This window comes from Amblyomma mixtum, chromosome 7 (assembly GCF_055824585.1).
Source record: "Amblyomma mixtum isolate Tamu chromosome 7, ASM5582458v1, whole genome shotgun sequence".
NCBI classification, from domain to species: domain Eukaryota; kingdom Metazoa; phylum Arthropoda; class Arachnida; order Ixodida; family Ixodidae; genus Amblyomma; species Amblyomma mixtum.
This window is the reverse complement of record NC_143018.1, coordinates 32,624,647-32,637,169: the sequence shown is the minus strand read 5'-3', so window position 1 is coordinate 32,637,169 and position 12,523 is coordinate 32,624,647. Positions and strand designations below refer to the sequence as shown.

The 12,523-nt window shown below is 52.0% G+C and overlaps 1 protein-coding gene across 5 annotated transcripts in view; it reads right to left on the bottom strand.

Moving 5' to 3' along the window:
* Window positions 1–12,523, bottom strand: part of LOC149335584 (DNA (cytosine-5)-methyltransferase PliMCI-like) — a 90,497-nt gene that overhangs the window by 35,381 nt on the left and 42,593 nt on the right. The gene's annotated exons all lie outside the window — the stretch shown is intronic.

Sequence of the window (12,523 nt, the reverse complement as noted above, 5' to 3'; positions counted from 1 at the left end):
CATTGATGGCGAGGACACGTCGAAGAAAGGTGTAAGGAATGAGATACTAAATGAGCAGCTTCTTTCCCAATTCCTTAATGGCCTTCGTGACCCAGTCCGGCGGTTTGCTTTGTCGCGGGACCCCAAAACCTTTTCCGACGCTGTGGAAGTGGCAGCCAGGGAGGAGGAAATTGAGAAGACTTTGCGTACACGCGCTGTGACTGTCAGGCAGCTTGAAAACTTGGAGGAGAAGGACGGACTCGGAATGCGCTTGGAACGCTTGGGGAGACTCCTAGAGGAAAGCCTCCGAGTGCGCAACCAGACTGAACCGAATGGGGAGCCCCGCCAGCGCGGTAACTTGGGCGTTTGCTTTTCTTGCGGCAGGCCGGGACATTTCGCTCGCTTCTGTCGGGCGCGTCAGACGCCCCGCTGGTCCAGGCCAGGGTCAGGAACCCACTTTAATAACCGTCGCGACGAGGACCAGATCACAGCAAAGGTGCAGGGAAACTGAGTACGGCCTCCGTCGTCGACCGGGATGAACGGGGGCAGTGCGAGGCAGTAGTGAACCTATGCCGGGAGACGAGCCCGATAATCGAGTGCAAGGTGGCAGGCAGACCCGTGAAGTGTCTCGTGGACACAGGTTCCAAGGTCAGCCTATTAAAGCGCAGCGCACTGACAGGTATAGACTCGAACTGGGAGAATGTGTTCGAAAGGTGCGAGAGCCAGATAACTCTTATCGGCATCACTGGAGACCGCATAGGCACGTTCGGCGTCTATCGCATACCTTTGGCACTTGGCAGCCACACGTTCATTAGTAAATTTTATGTGTGCGACGACAGTGTCATGCTTCCTGTAGCCGGCATCATCGGACAAGACATATTAAGAGACCAACGGATAGACATGTTGTTCAGCCAGGGCATGATTCGGGTAGGCGGAGCTTATATCCCGATTGATAACTGGGCGCGCGATAGGCCGGCGATACAGGAATATAGTTTTGAGGTCCTTCATCGCCCGGGGAAGACAAATCAGAACGCTGATGCGCTCAGTCGCTCTGCCGTGACCCGCGTAACCCAGTTTTTGCCCTCTGTGGAGTGGTCCCATCTACACGACGAGCAGAGGAGGGACCCATCAATTAGGAAAATTGTAAACAAGTGTGAGAACGCGGGGGGAAAGGAAGCTGGCCGATATTTTTTGGATCGGCAAGGTATTCTAAAGTTCAGGGAGAAGGAGCATGACCCGGGTCGGAGCGTTGTTCCATCGTCTATGAGAGGGGAAATCCTGTGGCTGCATCACGACATACCGAGCGCGGGCCACCTAGGTTTCCGAAAAACCCGTCAGAGGGTCAGCAAAGGGTACTTCTGGCCTGGCATGAGGAAGGACATCGCTCAGTACTGTAGGAACTGCGAATCCTGCATGCTTCGAAAAACCCCGAAAGGAAGGAAGCCCGCTCCACTGCAGGTTTTCCAGGACGTAAACGGACCGTTCGAAAGGACTGCCATGGATATCGTAGGGCCTTTGCCGAGTACGACGTCCGGCAAGCGCTACATTCTCGTGTTTGTGGATCACCTGACGCGGTATGCCGAAACGTTCGCTCTGGAAGACCAAAAGGCTGAGACTGTTGCGAGGGCATTCGTCGAGGGGGTTGTATTGCGTCACGGAGTTCCTTCACAGCTACTCACCGACCAAGGAGCTAATTTCACCGGAAAGCTGATGCAGAGTGTTTACCGCTTGCTGGGTGTCAAAAAGCTCCAGACAACAGCCTACCACCCTGAATGCAATGGGGCCGTGGAGAGGTTGAACCAAACGCTGATTAAGATCCTTTCGCATTATGTACACAAAGATCAGCGCGATTGGGATCTTTGGCTGACGTTCGCTACGTCAGCGTACAATTCTGCCGTCCACGAAGGAACTCAGGAAAGCCCCTTCTTTCTACTTTACGGGAGGCAACCAGTGCTCCCCGGGACAGCATATGAAGAACCGAAAGGCCACTATGGCACCCTAGACAACTACCAGGCTGAGCTTGCGCAAAGGCTGAGTGACGCGCACAAGACGGCAAGAGAGGCCCTCCGGTCGGCCGCAGAGTCACGAGTAAGGCGTCTAGAAAATGCTAGCAGGGAGGCAGATTTCAAGGTAGACGATAGAGTGTATCTGCACGCTGAGGTCCCATCAAAGGGACTTGCGAGAAAGCTGTCGCCACAGTGGGTCGGCCCGTATCGAATAGTGGAGGGCCTGTCTAACGTGACCGTTCGCATCCGCCACACGCAGTCTGCACAAGAAAAGATAGTCCATGTTAATAGGCTACGTCATGCCGGAGGTGCCGAGGCCTTCTCCAGCACGCTAGGAAGTTCGGCGCGACCACGCCTGACGGAGAGTTCTGGGTCTCCCCCGAACGATGTCCCCGAAAATGGCTTGCAGAGCGTCCCACCGGAGGTATTGTTAGAGCTCGCCAATCAAGATGAGACTCGCGCTTCGGGGATACCCCTGCCAACACATAACTACGCTCTAAGAAGCCGCGGGCCGCGTATATACCCTCCATAATCACATATAACCTTTGTAATACATTTCGGAATCTAGGATGATCCTACGAGCTGCTGCGATCATTTGTTTTGTATGCTAATAGCCTGGACTTAAGGAAAAAGACGAGAGAGAATGGGGAAAATCGTCTACTTTTACCTGTACTCATGACTTTTCTGCGGTTGCGTGTTTTACTTAGAAGGCGGAATTGTCCGCCGTGTGAAATTTACTCCTCTGCCTGGGGGGACTGAGGGTCCGCCCACATTGTGCCGTGTTGTGAAACCAGTGCTTGTGCGCGACGACGATGTTTGGCAGCTTTGTTGTGCTCGAAATATGACTGCTGCCATAAGATTGAGTTGCGAACTTTGCGACGTACTGTTGGTTGTGAAAGTGCGGTGATCACAAAATTTTCATAGAAAATTTCTTTATAAGAAGAGGGGGTTGTGAAGGACTGTGTACGGGAGGCCTAGGCATGGCACAAAAGAACTCTCTCCATCGACGAACACCAGAGACACTGTGTCTTTCTCAAAGTTATCGCCCTGCTCCGTCAGCGAAGGCGGTTGTGTAGAATGCAGCGGGCGCAACACAGAGACGTGCGAAATAGCCAGAGGGCAAAAGAGGAGAGGCCGCGCGCGGAGCCCAGCGCGACCACACGCATCCCTGCGGCCCGTTTTGCAGCGCGTCCCCAACTCCCCCCCCCCCCCCCCCCCCCCCCTTTGGCACAGAGACAGGCACGTTTGTGCGTTTGTGTGTGCGCGCATGCACGCCTGCAGACGGCCTTGTTGCGAGGGACGGTCTGTGGACTCGGAGAAGGCTAGGAGTTGGGTCTTTATTAAGGGAAGTTAACCCAAAAGAAAAGAGGGCCCCATGCCCTTGGAAAACAGACTGTCTCCCCGGGCAGCTGCTCTCTTCCGCTGCTAAGGGAGGACTCCCTTTGTCCGTTGACGGCCAAGTTTTCGAATGCCGTGGTCACGTGACCAAGCCGCGGTTCTTGGAAGAGACCACCCCGGGTTCCGATGCGAGAAGAGAGAGGACAGCCGTGACCCTCATAAATATGTCAACTTCGAGAGGAGTGCGTCTTCGGCTGAACATGAACTCCGCGTTCGCGAAGAGGCCGGCACCCTGCGGCGCGGAGGGTAGGCCGGAACGCTCGCGGCACAAACAGCTTCCCGGAGTTCGCGGGCCCACTGGCCTGCATTGTCTTGCAGCGCGACGGCCTTACTAATGGCTCGAGGTGGCGGGGGAGGCCGGCAAGTTAGCACAAGAGGGCTCCCAGCAGAGGAGGCGAGGAGGACACCGAAGGAAAGAAAGAGAATCCTCAGAGAGGCGTTGGAGACAGGAGAGACAAAAGAGAACGGGCAGAGACGGGCGAGGTGGACGGAAGCAGATCGCGCTGGTCTGTAGTCGGTGAGGCCGGACCCGCGGGCATCCGTCGCAAACTGACCGCCAGCCGAGACGCCCAAGAAGCCGGACGCCACAACCCGTCAGAGTACCGCCAGCCGAGGCGCCCAAGAAGCCTGACGCCATCAACCGTCATAGTCACCGAAACGGGGGACCGTCACCAGGCTGAGCGCCACCCCCGCCAGAGCAGCCAAGCAGCGAGGCACCTGTTGGCCGGACAGCACCGACGCCTAGTACAAGACAGCGGTGAGCGGAACTCCCAGTTACACCTTCAGGCAGAGAGTGTGAATAAATTAGGTTGACTCGGAGGCGTTGTGTGTTGGCTCATTTCTCCTCGCTTCAGCAGTACCCGTAGATAGCAACAAACAACTGTGTTGCATTGTGACTGACCCCCGACAGGCGGGAACGTCACACGTGTACGAACACTGGAGCAACAGTGCAGCTCCGCCTGGGTGGTAAGTACCTGTCTCCTTCGCACCGCTGTTCTGTCTTTCGTCGAGGCAACCAATACGAAACTAAACAGGAGGTCGCAATACAGCGTGAAGTTGATATATAGTCGTCTATACTGAAGCTAGCACCCGTAACACAAAGGAAGATAAGAAGACAGAAACCGCTGTACTAGTTCATAATAAAGCTCACGCCCGTAGCTTCTCAGGAAGGAAGAAGACAGAAATCGGTGTACGAGTGTCGTAGATTTAAATAGGCACATGCAGCTTTCGCGAGCTGGAATATGCACGCACGCGGATATACGCGTGCATAAGCGGAAAATATGCTAAGGAAGACAAATACGTCTCACCGTCGTCTCCCAGGTCACAAGGTTTGCTTTTAGGTCCCGTAGTTCGTGCTCTTACAGTGCCCCAAATATCTCGAGAGTGAGGATAATTTCCCTCCTTCATTTTCCACACTTTCAAAAGCCCTATACTGCCCCTATGCTACCCATCTTCTACACACCCCAGCAACAAACTTAGCACCCTGTGAACTTTCGAAACGAGACAAAACGCAGACGATACACATCGTTGTGACTTTCAGCGAAGATCCCACACGAACGGTCGATGTGGCCACATCTTAAAGCGACGATGCGTTCAGGCGCCCTCCGTGATGGTAGCCCTCACAGTCGATACTCCTTCCTCTCGCCTCCACAGAAGAGTATACACCGCGCTTTGCGCGCGGCCAAAAAGTCGTCCCCGTACATCCTGACTAGCAACGCGTGCCATGTCCGAAAACTCGCGCAATACCCCCACCACATATACACACTCGGCAGCACACCAAGAAACGGGATATTCCACGACCGGCCCCTTATACCGATACACGCACGCGCTATACATACACCCGCCTCGCACGCGACGCAGGCAAAAGAAAGACGATCCGTTATGCAAATCGACGACGAGAACGGCTTGGCGCGCGAGCGCACAGTCCGCATAACAGGTCCGGGCTGACGGATGCAGCGTGCCTACGCTCTTTCTCTCTCTCCCCTTATCTCCGAAAGGCATCGGAAGAGAGTGAGAGGGAAAGGAACGAAGCACGTTCCGGTTGTACCGCTTCCCGCGCGATCGGAATCGCGCTACGAAGTCGCGCGCGGCAGCCAGGCGGGCAGCGCGCACGTCGCACTTTCTCTCTCTCTCGCACACCCTCTCTCACTCACTTGGTGTCATTATGCCATATGGACCCGGTATGCGCTATCGGAACACCGCTTGCATACGGGGCTTCCTATACAGGACGCCCAGCGAGCGGTGCAGGGCCCGGCAGGAGCCGGTAGCGACGCGGCTGCAATCGAGGTATAGTATACATGGCCGAGGCTGCGTACGCCTTGAAGACGCCGAGAGTCCTTACGCGGGCACTTATAAATCCTTATCGCAGTTTCATAAGGCCCCCTTCTGCACGAGCCGTTCAGTGTCGGCGACGCTTTATCGGTGCGCAGCGCCTCATAAACTTTGAACGAGTTATAGACGTGTAAACACCCCTTGCTAACAAGGTCTCATACATTTATTCACAAGGGCGCATTGACGTGTAAGATGTATGGTAAACTTCTCAGGTTGACAAGCCCTTTCATACACATTCTCGCCTTAAAATTCATCAACCATTCAGAGTCAATAGGGTCCCATTGGTGTGCAGATCCAGACAAGCGTAAGACACATCGAAAAGTTGTGTCTGCGTGCTGGGACTTGGGAACACGTTACGCACAAAACATCTGACTTCGCTCTATGCACTTACAATGACTCTAAAGCTTATAACGCCTTGTAGGGGGGTGAAAGGTTATGGATCTAAATGTCTTTATCGAAAACCTTTACAAAGCTTCACAGAGTCCCGAAGGCTGTTATGACCGCCCCTTTAGCCCTTGGCCTTAGCCCCTACAAAAAGTGCCCCAAAGAGCCCTCACAGCCTAGTCGCATAAAGCCTGAAGGCCGTTCGCTTAGCAAGCAGGCATTACAGGCCATATAGAGTCTACAAGGCTCCGCTGCTATAAAGCCCTACGATGCCTACAAGAAGCGCTGAACGTCCACAAAGACGTTGCTGTGCTCTCACGGGCGGCTCCAGCGCCGAGGGCTCTGTCAGCACACGACGTCTCCATCGCTTATTCCGCTGAAGGGGCACAGTGACGTTAACTCCTTGCATTCCAAGCACAACGACTACAGTGAATTGAATCTCTCGACGGGCGCACCACCATACAGCCGCTTGTCGGGCGAGCAGAATTACGTAAGCTTTAATTGCAGACGACTCTGCGGGCGTACAATAGCTGCAGCCAACAATGAACCGGTGTGTAGTATACATCGTCCATTCGTTCGTCCGTCCGTCCCTCCATGTGCGAACAATAGACGCGGCTGGGCAATACGCCCGACCTTTGATGTCTCCGTACTTCTTGTTCCTTTTTTTTTCACTCTCTCCCATCACGCGACGAGTATTACGTGACCGCGCGAAACCCGTCCGGCGACAAATCGAATAACGGTGTGTGTGTGTGTGCAGCAACGATCGCAGAGTCGCATTTCAAAGGGACCGAAGAAAACGTGGCGTAGAGTGGGGAGTGAAGGGGGGGGGGGGGTCTTTGACTTCCTTCACAGAAGTCAAAGACCCTCCGGCCGCTTGCACACATCATGTACAGAGCGCGCTTCCCCGACATCGAGGAACAGCGACAAGAAAGAAGCAAGTAAAAAAAAAAAAACGGCGAGTTACACAAGTCGAACGCGAACGGTCCAGTCACGCGCCGCTGAGTAGTGCGCCCCGCGAAAAGGTGCTAAAGCGAAGGTTGTCGTGAGCTTTCGCACTGACTTCGGTTTTCCTTTCCGCGCCTCATTTTTTCCCCGTCCTATCCTCGGTGCAGGCACGTGGTAGCAATGTTGACATTGCGAGCTGTCGAGCTGCTCTAGTTTTCAGTCCGACGTATTAATTATTTACCCAGACTGATCCACCGCGATGGCGTGAACACGACATTTTGACGCAAGAAGGCGCTTCACCACAGAAGGTAGGCTCGCGAACATCCTCCACGCCCATCGGTTCCCCATGTTCAGTTTTGTTTTTTTTTATTTCCACGAGATTTTTCTCGCGGCGGATCACAGTCAAACAGAGCGACCAGAATGTTTAAAATGATACTTTTCGCACAACAAAAGAAGCGGAGAGACTTCCGAATACTGCACATTAAGTGCGATAAAGTTCTGAGACCTAGTTGCAATAGTATAACCTTCCTGATGCGGTTGTGTACGAATGTGGATCAGCTCCATTGTGACCGAAATGAACTGTCAGCGAACTGAACCCTTCCCCCACAGGACTGACGCCCCTCATTGAACTATTCTTTGATGCAGCTTTGCAGACCGCTACCCCAGCGATAAAGCTTCTGTGTCCAAGGAAGTGACATTCTCAGTGGCCGCCACTCCCCCTCTTCTTCTGTCGCTGCTGTTTTCTACACTCTAAACACGAATGCAAGCAAAAAGGGAGTAATCTGACCTCTATCGAACTCCCGTTTATAAAAGGAAGGGAGCTTAGTACCTTCTTATTGCACTCTGTTTACAGCGTATGCACAAAAAATTGCGAGGACACTTTGGCAACTAAAGTGTTGAGAGGCGAAAGCCGAGGACGCTATGCCGTGACGACTTCCGGTGGATGTGACGTCACACCGTTCCCGTGGCTATATCGATACCCAAATCATACATCTTTCGGGGATCCTAAGTGTTAATTACGCTTAATTACACATTTTCCCATCTAGTTTAACACAAATCCGAGGTTTTTCCGACCATTCTGTGAAAATTTTCACTATGCCGTGACGACTTCCGCTGGATGTGACGTTACACCGTTCCCGTGACTATAACGACGTCCGCGCTATTTCGCCCCAATTTCTACATCTTTGCCTATAATTATTTAACTAATTAATCTACAGTCATCAAACTTGGCTTCTAGGTTCATTTTTCCTCCTCTATCTGAAGCAACCATTGCTTTCCTTCTAACTTTTTTAGTTCCCGAGTTAAACGCTTGTGACACGCTTTGTTAACGGACGACAGTATGAGCCGTTAAAGGCTTTCGCCTTAATATGAACCACTTCAATGGTGCTAAAAAAAACGATAGAATGCTTATAGCGTACTTCTGCGGTTTGAAGACCACCGTTCCTCCATGCGTTGAGCGTTAAGTAGTGTGGTGTTTAGCGCGGCACAGCTGACACAGGCGGGATTGGCACCTGCGAAAAGGTAGAAGGTGGCTATGCGCTAAAGGCCTGCGGTAATTGCAGTCTCACGATACGCCGAAATGGAGACAAGCTAAAGATCTACACCGAGATATCCGCAACCGAGACTCCGGAACACAAGCCATCAGTGGCAGTTGCAAGGGATTGACGCGACAAGCGATAAGCGATGCGAATGCGACACAAGTAAGCTTCATCGAGGGAAGCCGCAATACAAAAAAAGAAAAAAAAACGTGATAAGGAAGCTAGAGCATCCGGGCTACTGCTGGTAAGTCCTTCAACGTCATACAACAGAAATCTCCATGCCGTCGACTATAGTGTGCAGAGCGATGCTATAAAAAGAATGCAAATTGCATCCGGCGCGGATAACGAAACTATACCGACACTACAGTATATTCCAATTCCAATTTTTATTTCTCTTTCCATGGAAAGGGGGCAGATGAGGCGAATTAAAAGACTCGCCAAGTATATCTACCTTGTCAGCCCAATTTCGAGCTGCACAGATTTGCATCGTGCAAGGAAACATATTCGAGTAAAAAAACAGGACCAAGATGGAGGCTGGGGGCGGCGTCTCTACCACACAGGGGGAGCTTGGCAAAGTCGGCGAATTAGCGGGCACAATTAGGACATTAGTCAGCTAACTTCCTACGCTGTACACGTCTCCTGAACTTCACCGTGTAGTACCGGCGAGCTCCTCTCGAGAGGCTGTTTCCAGCATGTTGATAATGCTCTCCCATAACACAGTAGCGGAGCTTACGCTAGCCGAGTAAGGAACAAGACAAAAGACAGAAACGTTCACTATGCGAGTTGCGTGCCCCACAAAGACAGAGAAGATACGCTGTTCTCTCAATCCCCGTGTGCTTCCTTTGTTTCCTTTTTCAAGCACCGCTCACTTTACGCCGAAACAATCTGAATAATTAGCGACGTTAAAGCGCCTCCGGTTCGCGCCTCAGAATTTTGAAGTCCGTGCTCAACCCTTTGGTGACCCATCGCTCGGACTTGGACAAAGAAGGGCCACAGACACAACAGGACAAAAAAAAAAACAGAAAAAAAAAAACATTTCGACGGGGAAAGATGAAGAAAAACAAAACACGAAAGGAAGAAGAAAAAAAATGTAGAGCCTCGTTCTTTGCAAAGACAACGCTCGCACACACACGGTAGCATCCGCTCTCCGTAACTCGGGGGCTTCTCGCACGCACGCACGCAAAACAAAAAAAAAAGAGAGAAAAGGAGCATGGCTTGTTTCGTCCGCTCGTGCAGCGAGTCTTCACGCTAGCTCGCGGCGCGGATGGAATGCAGGAGCCTCCGGTCACGGAGGCCGCCGCCGCCGTTCCTTTTATGCGTTCATCCTTCCGGAAAGAATTGTTAAGCGGCCGACAGAGTTCCGGACGAGGATGCGAGCTGCCTGCCGTTGTTTCTCGGCCTGCCTGCCGTTGTTTTTGTCGCTTTTGTGTCTGCTGGTCTCGCGAGAATACGCGTTGCATGAGCGGATGCGGCCGCCGCCGTTGTTTCGCCGTTCCTGTATTCTTACCGCTTGGACATGCGTTGCATGCGAACGTTCTTAATGGGAACAACGTGGTACGCTGTCGCCATTGCATGTGGCGCCCTCTTTGGACTCTTTCGCAAAGTTTGTGTCTTTTTTCGACTACGTGGGAGAACAACTCATTGCCCTTTGTCTTAAGCCGCATCTTAATGACGAACAGCAAGTTTTCTTGCATTAGCCCTAATCAGATGATGCTGTTGAAAACCGACAGGCACGGGAAACAATTGGAAAATACCGAAAGTAAGAAACATTTCACCGCGGTATATATGTAGTGTGTACAGACGCCAAGGTCTTCAGCACATAGTGGCGGAATGGTGTTACATTAAAACGGCTGACGAGACGTATAAGCCAGGATCGCTATATACCAATAAAAATTCGATTCTGAAGACATAAGCGGGCGACCATGACTTCACCTCTAGGAGTTATTAAGAGGTATAGGGGCGAGTAAAAAAAAAATATCAGCATAAGTGACCGATCACTGAAGCGGCTTAATAGCAACGCTTCAAGAACACGCCGATAACGAGAGCGCCAAGCCACTCCCACTTGATCCCGACCGCGTCGGTCGCATTCCGATGGGGGCGAAATTCTAGAGGCCCGTGTACTGTGCGATGTCAGTTGCACGTTGAAGAACCCCAGGTGGTCGAAATGTCCGGAGCCCTCCACTGCGGCGTCCCTCATAGCCTGAGTCGCTTTGGGACGTCAAACCCCCAGAAACCATGCTCGGTCTAAGGGGAGTTTAGCAGACAGCCGTCGGCTGCGAATAACTATTTTAACGTTAACGATAGAGTTAACGAGCTCGTGTCGCAGAAAAGACGGCGTCGTCGTACTTGAGGTGAGAGAAAAATCCACGAAAAATCTCCATTGAGGCAACCTAGGGGGCAGGTTGGCCACCTAGATCACGTGACCCTGCGGCGCCACCACAACCTGCCCACAGGACTATGTGAGAAAAATTCCCAACGTGACAGATGTCAGTTAATGATTTACCGCGAGGGGTTGTCTGGGAAAAGTAACCTGGGACGCACAAGCCCCTCCGGTGGCAGCACCTACCGTCCCAGGGCAGTGGCGCATCGCTTAACCGCTGCACCACTGCGCCAGGAGGGGTACGAGGACTCCCAGGGGTCTATGAATGCAAAGCGGAGAATGACCAATCCTGCATATGTGGGCGATAACCGCGTAAAGCTACCACATCATAGCGATTAAAGTGTCTCCTCCAATTTTTTTTCCCATCGCTTATTCTGATAAGATAGCACGTTTTAACCTTTTTCATAAATTTTTTCCATTATTTGCCTGTTGATAACTCCTACATAAAAAGAGCCCACCGCATCGCCCGGTTCAGCCACAGCAACGCAGTGTATCCCCTACAAGCCCATACTGTGACCTTTCAGCAGTCATTTTTTCAGCGTACTGCACGAGACTGGAATGACCTGCCCACCGAAGTTGTCATTATCATCAACTCACTAGAATTCAAGCGGAGCATCGCCAAGCTTTAATTTTAACATTTTTTACCATTTTTTGCCAGATACCGTCCACTCCCTCATGTAATGTATCAACCGAGACCTTTGAGGAAATAAATATACGCTTACTTACGGCCAGAAGCATTACTAATTAACACATCACTGCTCACGGCAACAGCAGTAAATGGAAAAGCAAAGTGCGAATCGCGCACCTCCGGCCAAAGCCTAAGACGGCACAAAGGAACTCCGACGCCAGAGAAACACGCGGTGTAGACCTTCTCACAGTTGCCTTTTTGGCCGCTGCCATAATTCCACTCGGCTGTGGCAGCAGCGTTCTGATTGCCGTATTTCACAAAGGCATTTACTGCGCATGCGCAGCACAGTCCACCGCGCATGCGCGCTCAATCAAGCTGCAAAACAGTGGAAAGGACTATAGGCAAACATTGCTGTCTACCGACCTCCCCTTAATGCAAACGTGGAAACGGCCTGGCGCTGTCTCTAACAGCGTGATCGCGAACCGTAGCGTGGCACGGTACGATTCTGCCCTTCGGGCCGTCGGGCTATTTGTGCTAGACTTCTTTACAACCCACACACCAGCTCACGGGCTCAAACCTCATACAAAGGAGTTAAAATGCACGGTAACCAATTCCACCTTACACGGCGCAACATGGCGTATTCACGCATGCCTTATTTTTTTTCCGCGGTCTGTAGAGCAAATAGTTGGCGCTGCGTGGTTTGTCTTCTTTCTTTCTTTACTTTCTCAGCTTTCTTTTCAAAGAGCACTACGGTCACGAAGAAGAAAGCGTGGTAACACATTCTTCCTCAAAGACATTCCTTCCAGGAAAGACGACACATCTCTCGACCACCTCTCGTGGCGACAGTGTGCCACGCAAGTCTCCCGTTCTTCTTTCGTTTCTGCTTCTCTTTCACCTTCTTGTGCCCACGCGTTCTGTCGCCTCTTGCTCATTA